The sequence below is a fragment of the Micromesistius poutassou genome (genome assembly GCF_964030765.1).
Source record: "Micromesistius poutassou genome assembly, chromosome: 23".
In the NCBI taxonomy this organism is placed as follows: Eukaryota; Metazoa; Chordata; class Actinopteri; order Gadiformes; family Gadidae; genus Micromesistius; species Micromesistius poutassou.
In genome coordinates, this window is record NC_140293.1 from 884,470 (window position 1) to 896,168 (window position 11,699).

At 43.6% G+C, this 11,699-nt stretch overlaps 1 long non-coding RNA gene across 1 annotated transcript; it reads left to right on the top strand.

The window, feature by feature from the left end:
- On the top strand, positions 1–4,039 carry LOC311368557. The gene is made up of 3 exons (XR_014639965.1): positions 1–109; positions 479–541; positions 2,851–4,039. It is a non-coding gene; the product is annotated as an uncharacterized lncRNA (long non-coding RNA).
- The last annotated feature ends 7,660 nt before the right edge of the window (positions 4,040–11,699 follow it).

An 11,699-nucleotide genomic window follows, 5' to 3' on the forward strand; every position in this document is an offset into this window, starting at 1 on the left:
TCCTCCTCCCCGGAACCCGAACCGCTCCATAGCAACAGCAACCACAGCAACAGCAACAACAACATCCACAGCAGCAGCAACAACCACAGCATCAATAACCATAGCAACGGTACCGTCTGTCTCTCTGTCTGTCTGTCTGTATGTCTATCTGTCTATCTTGCATGCTGTCTTGTTCTCTTATATGTAGCTGTTTAGATTTTGAAGATCCCGAGTAAACATGCTATCTTGGTCTCTACCGCAGCTAGCTACATGTGCATGTAGAAGGAATTCACTAGAAGGAATTCATCTTCCTATCTAGCTAGCTATCTGGACATGTTAAAAGATGTTTTGATGCAAGCCTTGCATGCCGAATCAAGAGTCTAAGTCTAGTCATCTTGACTGAAAACTTGCTTTATTGCGTCTGGGGTCTGCTCTCACTTACACACACTGACCTGTGTGTGTGTGTGTGTGTGTGTGTGTGTGTGTGTGTGTTATATAGATTCTGCTGGCATTGAGGAAAAACCTGAACTTAATGGAAACCAGAGAGACAATGCAGCACAAGGTAAGAAAACACACACACACACACACACACACACACACACACACACACACACACACACACACACACAGCCTCATTAACATTGTATACATTTTTATTGTATTAAAAAAAAAAAAAGAAGACTAAACGTTAAAAAACGTTTAAGTAAATATCCAATACAAATGGAATTTGGACAAACACACATACACATAGATACAGACACATGACGTACAATAATAAAGACAAACACACACCAACAAGACACATTCACAAATATAGAATAACACACACACACACACACAGACACACACACACATGGAGAACATGTGTGTGTTGGGGCCCAGGTTAGATAAGTGGAGACATTTAGCAGACACACTCTCAGTGGCCTCTCTTTGATCTGCTTGATCTGTGTGTGTGTGTGTGTGTGTGTGTGTGTGTGTGTGTGTGTGTGTGTGTGTGTGTGTGTGTGTGTGTGTGTGTGTTTATTAAAGCTTTAGAAGCCTACAAACTCAGTGTGTATGTGTGTGCATATATGTGTGTATATAATGTTTGTGTGTGTGTGTGTGTGTGTGTGTGTGTGTGTGTGTGTGTGTGTGTGTGTGTGTGTGTGTGTGTGTGTGTGTGTGTGTGTGTGTGTGTGTGTGTGTGTGGCGGTCAAAGCACTTGGCTTACTGAAAAATATATTGTAAAATAACTAATTAACAAAAACACACATACCTTTCACACACACACACACACACACACACACACACACAATGACAAATACAATAGGACACACAACCCCCTCTTCTTGCTTAAAGCATTTTACACCTATGCTGGTTTACACACACATCCTCACACGCGCACACACACATACATCTCCATACTCTCTCACCTTCCACGTTCTTAATTAACGACTAAGACCAAAAGTGCTGAATAGATAGAACGACATCGCATTACAATCAGGAGAGAGAGAGAGGGGGGGGGGGAATAGAGAGCAAGTAGGGTGAAGAGGATGAGGAAGAAAGGTAGAAAGAAGAAGAGAATCAAAGACCCATATTGGCAAAAAAAAATTAATATAAAGAAAGAAATAATGAATGAAAGAAAGAGTTAGAAAGACACAATAGGCAGAGAGATGAAAGTATAGAGGGAGAGAGAAGAGAGGAGGGCGGACATGAGAGAGAAAGAGAGAGAGAGAGAGACAGGGCGACCAAGAGGGAGGGAGGGAGGGGTTTGAAAGCATGCCGGTTTGCGACCACCCTAATTGGCCACAAAATGCAGAACAGAGGGATGAGGAGAGAAGGAGGTGGAAGAGGTGGATTCGAAGAAAGATATGGGGAGGAGGAGTTGGAGGAGGAGGAGGTGAAGAAGGATAAGAGGAGGTGAAGGAGGAAGAGGTGAAGAAGGATATGAGGAGAAGGAGCATGTGAAGAAGAGTATGAGGAGGAGGAGGAGGAGGTGCTAAACAGAGGGAGAGAAGAGGGTTAAAGAAACCACAGAAGAAAGGGAGGGTGAAAGATGATGGTCCAGAGAAACGAAGAGAGGAATAGGGGAGGAGGAAAGGAGGGCAGAGAGGATGAAGAGGCCGATGGTGGAGGAGGAGGTGGTGGTGGTGGAGGTTGTATTGGTGGTGGCGGAGGAGGAGGTGGTAGTAAAGGCCCAGGGGGGATGTGGTGAAATATGTGACCTTGTTTCAGGGCCTAGTGACATTTGGCTCTCCCAGCTTAGACACACTTAACACCCTACCCACTAATCACACATACGCATACGCACACGCACACACACACACACACACATACACCCTCACTCATGCTCACACACTTGGCAGAAATACACCAATAATACAATACAGTACAGTAAGGTAAAATAGATTATCATACAATAGAAAAAAGGGGAGAGGAGAGGGGCAGAGGGAGGGATGAACAGAGATATGGATGAGAACATGTGGACAGAGTGAGGGAGGAATTAAAAAGAGAGAGAGAGAGAGAGAGAGAGAGAGAGAGAGAGAGAGAGAGAGAGAGAGAGAGGTGTGGTTCATGGTTGCTGTTATGCAGAAATGTAAACACTTTGCTGCGTCCGCAGAACGCAACGACACGACGGGGAGAGGTGCGTCTGTGTGTGTTAATGATGTGTGTGCGTGTGTTTGCCTGTGTGTGCGTGTGTGTGTGTGTCAACAACACCACAGGGATCAAAAGGGGAAAGACAGAGCTGAAAAGAATAAGGGATGCTTGAGGAGAGAGAGAGAGAGAGAGAGAGAGAGAGAGAGAGAGAGAGAGAGATAGGAGTGTTTGGAGGAGATTTAACCTCTAGAACTTCAACATCTAACTGGTCGTGTGTTGTTTCCTCTTCCCCAGAGTCCCGGTCGTTCCTCAAGTCAGGCCTGATGTTCTAGTGAGAGAGGACCCTCGCTTCGTCACCGTAGCAACAGCCTCCACACCTTAACTCTCGTCGGCACGGCGACTGTCTCCGGATGCTTTGACGGCTGACCTTGCTAAATGGGACAGCCCCCACCCCTCCACCTCCTCCTCCTCAACTGATGGCGTTGCTGGGACGATAGATCCTACAGGACAACTGGGATCGTTTTATCTCTCTCCGGCTCTTTCTCTCTCTCTTTCTTTTCTCTCTAAAATGTGACCTTTGTCATCCCTCGCTTCCAAGAGACGACAAATGTCTCCCCTGAGAACTGGGTCATGGCCGTTTCCATCAGGACAGCACCTGATTGGACTTCTCCTTGCCGTGGAAGAGCCTGATTGGCTCAGCTGGCCCCATGAGGTCATCAGGAACCGCCCTGATTGGGCCGGTTTGACCTGGCTCTGCCTACATTCTAGATAAGCGATGATTTCTGCTTTCTTATGGCAAGACCGAGATGCTGAACTCTTTAATAGTCACTTCCTTATTAGGACACCCCCCCCCTCCCCCTTCCCCCGGATTTAAGACCACCTCATTGGCTATTACGATGTTACACCAGCCAATCAGAGGAGCTCAGGACTGTGGAGGAGGGGCTAAAAAAATTTAAGAAGAAACCAAACTTTGGTTTTAAATGAATTTAACCAATTTCAACTGGTTTTGTTTCTGTACAGAGACACACAAATGCATGGGAAACTTCTCTTATGTTGTTAAGCAACATTTTTTTTAACTTCTACCACCCCACCTTTCCCCTTCTCTCTCTCCTCCTCTCTCTATTACCAGTTATTTTCTTTGTATATCCCTTCTATCTCTCATTCTTCCTCTCTCTCTCTCCCTCTCTCCATCTCTCTCTCCCTCTCTCCATCTCTCCGACCCCCCCCCTCTCTTTCTGCCCCACTCTCTCTATGTCTCTCTCTTTCTCTCTCTCCACCCCCTCTCTCTCTCTGTCTCTCTCTCTCTATGTCTCTCTCTTTCTCGCTCTCCACCCCCCTGTCTCTGTCTCTCTCTCGTTCTTTCCCCCCTCCCCCCTCTCTCTATGTAATTATATATATGATTTTAAAATGTTGGTTTCAACATTTCTATGTATCTACGTATTTTCTAATTCACTCAAGGACGTTTCTTAAATGATGAAAATGTAAAAGAGAAAGAAAAAAAACTAGAAAAAACCATTGTCATCCATTTTGAAGAATACGTGGAGTGGTTTTTAGATTCTGTATATTCCCAGGGAAGATGAACTCTCTTCCTCCACGTTTGACCTTTTGACCTTTCACCCCTCACACCCTCATTCCCCATGTTACCAGCAGATAAATGAGTGACGTTTTTTTGTGATGTTTAAACTCTGAGGAGCGCTTGGTTTGTGTCCCTTCTGAAGGAAACAGTTGAACACCACATCTATAAGTGTGTGTGTTTATGAATCATATCTGTTTATAAATTATTTCATTGATTAAAAAAAGGTAAAACTGCAACTTTAAAATGCTAAAACAGTGTAACCACAAAATGATTTGTCAATGTAGTATATTAAAACAATTACATTCATTGGCTAACGAACAGCAAGCAGATGTGTGCTCAGATCTGCTAATGTTAGCATGCTAAGCTAGGTTAGCACATTTCTTTCGTTTTTCATAGCGGCTAAAGAACTGTTCTATACTTCATCTTTTTAAAACCTTTTAGGCAATTATTTTAAGCCCCTCTGGAAAGAAAAACGTATTGTTTGAATCGTTTCATTCTAGTTCGCTTTTTCTTGATGCAATTTAGCTTTTATCATCAGTTGACACTAAATTATTAACCAACCCACTGGGGTGACATCATACACACAAAACACACACACACACACACACACACACACACACACACACACACACACACACACACACACACACACACACACACACACACACACACACACAAACCGACTCAAGGCTACGACAAGGTTCAGGTCGTAAGCATAGCGCACCTTGCTGTAAACTGACCTTACCCCCACAGGGCACCATACCTGTGTATATCAAGCTCTCCTCATCCGCCAAACATCAGAAGGATTAAGGACGGTTGTGTTGAAGTTGAGTTGAATATTTTGAGTGTTCATTGTTTGTTTGTAGTTTATTATAGGACTTGTATACAGGAGGGAGGAATGTGTAGATAGGAACGACAGACCTCTGTCTGTCTGTCTGTTTTACCTTGACCAGTCTGTCACTGTTTTGCTTTTGAACTGACTGCAAATACACAGTATTATACTGGCGGTTGTCTGGTGTCTCTCTAACCCCTCTCTCTCCCTAGCACTGTACAGTACAGTTTGCACACTTCTTACTCTCTAACGCGCACAACTTGTTCTCACACACACACAAACACAAATAAGCATGCTTATGCACACACATACACAGACCCCCCCCCCCCCACACACACACACACACACACACAGACCCCCCCCCTACACACACACACACAATCACACCTGGATATTGAGTTACTTAGAACACAAAATCTCTTCATATCTTCCTAACACCACAGACAGAAGCACACACACACACACACACACACACTCTCCTCCATCATTACTCTTCATTAGTGGGTTTAGGAGGTAAATTAAAGAGGGACTTTCCTCCCTGGCCTGCACTGCTACTGGCCGTGTGTGTATGTGTGAGTGTGTGTGTGAGTGTGTGTGTCTGTGTGTGTGCATGCTTCTGTGCAAAAAAGTGTGTTTATGAGAAATATATGTGTATATATGAACATACATGTTTATCTGTGTGTGTGTGTGTGTGTGTGTGTGTGTGTGTGTGTGTGTGTGTGTGTGTGTGTGTGTGTGTGTGTGTGTGTGTGTGTGTGTGTGTCCTGTTCTCTTATTGCTGACAGCATCTCATTATCAACCGACAGCTGGGAAAGGTCATCATTTAGTCTCCCTCTCTCTCCCTCTCTCTTTCTCTGAGTCGCTCTCCCACTCTCTTCCTTTCCCTCTTTGTATAATTCCATTATAACTCTTATTTGTCCTGTTTATTCGTCAGCTTTCTATTTTGAGTCTTCCTCCTTTATCTATATCCTCTTTTTCCGTTTCAATTTCCCTCTAACCAGGATTGAGTGGTCTAGTCAGCCATCTTGGAAATATTTACTTTACACGCTCACTGAGCACAATATTGTGTGTGTGTGTGTGTGTGTGTGTGTGTGTGTGTGTGTGTGTGTGTGTGTGTGTGTGTGTGTGTGTGTGTGTGTGTGTGTGTGTGTTTAGATGTGTGTGGTCGTGCATGCGTTCAGTGGCTACCTACTGAATTGGCAAAGTAGAAACACACAGACCGTTAAATATACACACACACAAATACAAACAAACACACACACAGAAACACACACACACACACATACACAGTGGTTGATTAGGAGTTTTGTTTCTTGTCGTCTTTCTGGAACGAGGGATTTCGTTTTTTGTCTTCCTGTCATCCGCCTATTTGACTTGATGGATGACACACAACACCTGCCACATGTGCGTGCACACACACACACACACACACACACACACACACACACACACACACACACACACACACATACGGCCACACATGGTGTGGCCGCATGTATATGTGTGTGTGTTTTGTCCTACCTATAATAACATGAACGCAAAAATAAATAATTTAGTAAATTTAGTAAATAAAAATGAAAGTTATGCTACAAAGTTAGCACCCATGCTCTTATTTTATAAGGAACAACAACAACAATAACAAAACAGGACGATGGCAGAGAGAGAGAGAGCAGAAGGGTGATTGAGAGAGAAGAGAGGAATAGAGGAACAAAGAGAGAGAGGGAGAAATGGGGGGAGAGAGACTGTGGGCAAAGAGAGAGAGGGAAGTAAAGAGAGAGAGAGAAAGAGAGGGGTAATGAGAGAGACATTCAGAGGGGAAGGGGTAAATGGAGAGAGAGAGACAGAGAGAGAGAGCGATAGAGAGAAAGAGAGAGAGAGCGAAAGAGAGGGAGAGAAAGAGAGGGAGAGGGGGAGAGAGAGAGAGACCACATGATGAATTTGACAATTGTTTTTGTTTGGTCATATTTCCCAAGAGCGAAGCTTTTAATTTAATTGAGATGACAGAAGGACTTAGCGAGAGGTGGAGGGAGAGAGGAGAGAGAGAGAGATGAGAGAGGAGAGAGAGAGAGAAAGAGAGAGAGATGGAGAGTGAGATAAAAACAAAGATTCTTCCAGCTTCCAGATTCTTTCCTTTTCAGCCAAAAGATAAACACATCCATCCATAAATAAACTGTATGTTTTTTTTCCCGTAAAATGAATATTTAAATAGATAAAGAAGCATAACATGGAGAATTAAGTCTGGAGAATGAGATAACCACGTGTATTTGCGGTGGTCGGAGGATCAGGTGACAGGATGGGAGGGAGGGAGGGAGGGAGACGGGGGAGGGAGAACAGGAGAGGGAATAAGGATGAAGATGTGACAGAAGGATAGATGGAGGGACGGAGTGGCTGGAGGGAGGGATGACAGAGAGATGGATGGAGAAGGGGAGAGAGGGAGAGGTGTGATACTCTTTCCTAAGGTCTGTTTAACTCTCGTCAGCCGCACACACACGCAAAGGTCAGCGCATGTTCTCAACACGCCCCGGGCTGGGTGTGTGTGTGTGTGTGTGTGCGTATGTGTGTGATAAACTTAGCACTGTGCGTGTCACACGTTCATACTTGTCCTTAATACCGTCGGGTTTGTGTGAACAAGTGTGTTGGTCGCGTGTAGTTTCACAATTAGGGTGCTCAGAATTCCCCGTTAAAAGGGCTTCTATTCCCCACCCCCCCCCCCCCACCCCCCCTCCCCCTCCCGGGTGAAAGACCAGCCTAGAAGTTGGAACAGTCCACCAGGTATCCACTTGTGGTGTAACCAGGGGGGGGGGGGGGGTAATGAACGGCTAACGAACATCACACCTGTGGCCAAAACAACAGGGCCCTCTTAAGAGGGTGTAAAGCGTCTCCACGACGACGGGCTTTACCGTGACTATACGTCACGTTGGCCGACGCCGGAGACAAAAATGGCCGCTGCGGGGAGCGTTCCCCGGGGTTACGACCCGACCCACGTTGTCCGAAGAGGAAAAACGAAGACGAATGGCCGTGCGAGGGGCCTGCTCTCTCTCTCTGACCTACATGGAGCGGGGGGACGTGACGGCGGACCCGAAATGGATGGTCACCAGAACATCCAGTTTACCATCAGCCGTCCCTATCCGTCATCATCACCCCGGGTCTCTCTGCCTTTAATCCTCCCTCTCTCTCTCTCACCAACCCTGCCTTTAAATCTCCACCCCGCATCCGGGGAGAGTTTGTCGTTTTTTTGTACGAAAACAGGGTGTGTGTGTGTGTGTGTGTGTGTGTGTGCGCGTGTGTGTGTGTGTGTGTGTGCGTGCGTGCGTGCGTGCGTGTGCAGACAATCATCAGTCGCACAGGATCCCCCATCCCGCAATTTAACCCTGATGATAAACCCTGCCGCTGCTAAGCATTGTGGGAAGGAACGGGGGTCACACTGAGAAAGCGAGAGAGAGAGAGAGAGAGGAGAGCCAAACCGTCTGACCCGCCTGTAAAAGGTTGTGTTCATTCTGGTGGCTGCAGGGGGCCGGCTCCCCAGGACGCCCCCTTTAAATTCACTTTCACAGAAGGGACAGGCCTCACATGCAGTGGCACGTGTTTAACCTCTAGAGGGAGTCATCTAATGCAAACAAATGGACAAGTGGTGCTGGGTTTGCAGCGTTTCTCCTCTGACCTCATGATCTGAGGTTTGAGATAGAAGACAACTCTCCCCTGCCTGTTGTTCATCCAGCTATACCTCCAGCTCTCCGTAGCCTCCAGCTAAACATCCATCTATCCGTCCCTCCAGCTATACCTCCGTCGAACCATCTCTCCATATCTCCAGCTATACCTCCGTCTAAACATCTCTCCATATCTCCAGCTATACCTCCGTCTAAACATCTCTCCATCCATCCAGCTGTACCTCCATCTCACCATCCCTCCATCCATACATCCTAACATCCCTGCATCTCTAAACAAATGTACTACATGTATTTGAAAAATGTTTTTACAAAAGCACAAACACACACACAGAAATGATTTGAAAAATCCGATTAGTTTAAAATCAATTAATCAAATATTTCGACGGCTGTGGAATTGCTCTTGAAATATCCAAAAACATTGACTTGAAAACCCCAAGGTTCTTAAAGGGATGGTTCAGGATTTTGGACATCGGGTCTCATTTCCGGTCTCCAATGGTCTCCAATGATAAATAACACACTGGCTCACTTGGAAATGAGACCCGATGTCCAAAATCCTGAACTACCCCTTGAATATTGCTGGAGTGAACAAATTGACCTAGCTGATCTTCACACCTTGACCTCTGTCTGGTCTCTGTCCATAATGAGTTCTCGTTAATCACCACGACAACCACGGTCAGTCAGAACTTTAATAATCCACAGGCAGCTTTGTCTGGAAGACACACTTTTAACATAACCATGGGTTACCTAAATAATATAAAACTACATTACACGTTAAAACACATGAAGGCAAATTTATGAGTTTGTGGTCCTTTAAACCAAACGCACATTTCAACAATAGAATTGATATTGTAAATAATACAAAAAAGCGATTGTAAAAATAGTTTGTAGGATTCAGTTACGGCGTGAAACCAGAGCTGGTACAACACGTGTGTGTGTGTGTGTGTGTGTGTGTGTGTGTGTGTGTGTGTGTGTGTGTGTGTGTGTGTGTGTGTGTGTGTGTGTGTGTGTGTGTGTGTGTGTGTGTGTGTTGAATGTCTTTGTGTGTCAGTATTTGACATGTGTTATGTGAGCTCTCTATAAACAGACAGCTCTGAATAATTCAACAAATAAATACAATCCAACACCACACACAGAGAAGTCCCACACACACACACGCACACACACAAAGTACATTTAATTTGAGCGCTGCATCAGAGGAGAGATTTGATTGTTGAAGGGACAATATGGCGTTGGGATTAAAAGCCTTAGTGACACAGCACAAACACCATTTCATTTAGTTACAGCTTAAGTAGATTTGGTTCTTTGTCAAATGACTGACATCTCCACAAAGAACTGGAATTCAATTCTGTTAAAATATAGTGCACGCAGCATTTTTGTTTTTGCACAGTACACAAATAAAATGTGACTGCAGTTATGACAACTGTTATCATATATTTATTTATTTTTATTTTTTTTAGGGTTGACATTTTAAAACACTTTGGCCCAAATTATTTTATTTTATTTTTATCTTGCATTAATTCTGACAGCCAAGTCGATCGCAGATGTATACATCGGGCTCTCTCTAGTGGTCACACCTGTTATTACACCTTCTGGGAAATAATAACCACATACTGTTCACATCGCTACCAGGCAAACACAGACAGGCGCCTTTAAAGTCATAGTTATGAACAGGAAATGCATACGATCAATTATTTTCCTAGTCAGAACTGTGTTTAAAAGTGTGTCTTTATTCTACATTCAGTCATAGGCTATAAATCCACTCATGAATGAAATATTCTAGCCAGGCCCACAAAGACAGACGCACTGAAATTGTCATGATCTGAAATGTCCTCATCGTTTATTATTGCCAATTTATACTTCTTCATAACTGTATCTATTGGTGTTTAATTGCAGTTGAATACAACAGTGCGTCTTACCTTCTAAGCATGCTTCGTGTGGGTAAACCACATCTGAGACATGTTGATTTCTTTCCGACCATATCTCTGTAGACTCCATCGGGAGCATGAAAGACAAAATACCAAGCACATAAAAATCATGTAATCAAATATCATGTCATTATTCTCAATGTTGACCTCACCTCACCGTTTATACTTAGAACGTAAACATAGAGCAAACTGTTAATCGGCGACATTTACATATAGTGTTTATCGACCAAATTTGAATTAATTGATTACAAATGCACCATAAATTAGACGGTGGTACAAAACAAAACCCACCTGGTAATATTTAAAAATTAACCGTCGCTTCTCCTGGGTTGTTTAAAAACTTCTCGCGTGACGCCGCTCTCTTCAGATAAAAGTGTTTGGGATTTATTACGGTTCATTTGTATATAGAGTGTCTTTTTAATTTATTTAATTTTTTATTTTTGGAAATCTTATTGTATTTGGACCACTTGCTTTATTGTTTATTGTTTATCGTTTATTGTTTGTAGATATCGTGCGCACTGAAGACCAAGAAAAATTCCTCATAGGCCTTCGTGAAAATGTATTTGGCAATAAACCTTTTCTGTTTCTGATTCTGATGACATGGAAGATAGGAGATAAATCCCTATAAATCAACGTGTCAATGTGACAATAATATTTTAGTAGGCCTATTATCTCTGAATATATTTCTTTTTTTCTTATCTCTCCATGTACAGCACTGTGTTTCATACTTTATCATATTAAATGTGCGAAGTAAATAATGTTTGTTGTGTAGGCCTACTGTTCTAAATATTCTAGGCTATCAAGTTGTGGGACTGCAGCACTTTATATCCCGGTTCTACCTGGTTAAATAATAATGTAGTAAATCACATTTGGAAAAAAGGATTAAAATCGAGAAACCAACCTTTATTGACACACTCTTGCATTACACTGGTTCACTGATGGCTAAAAAACACGACACACACACACACACACACACACACCAACATAAAAGCAGCATGGTCTGCTGTACAATCAAACATGAAACACTTTCTTGAACACAAAAAGGTGAACAATACAAAAATCTCTTAATCCTCAACATATAAATCAAACATTCCCTTAGATGTAGTAGTCCTAAAAAAGCAGGCCTTGATATTGTAGAGTGA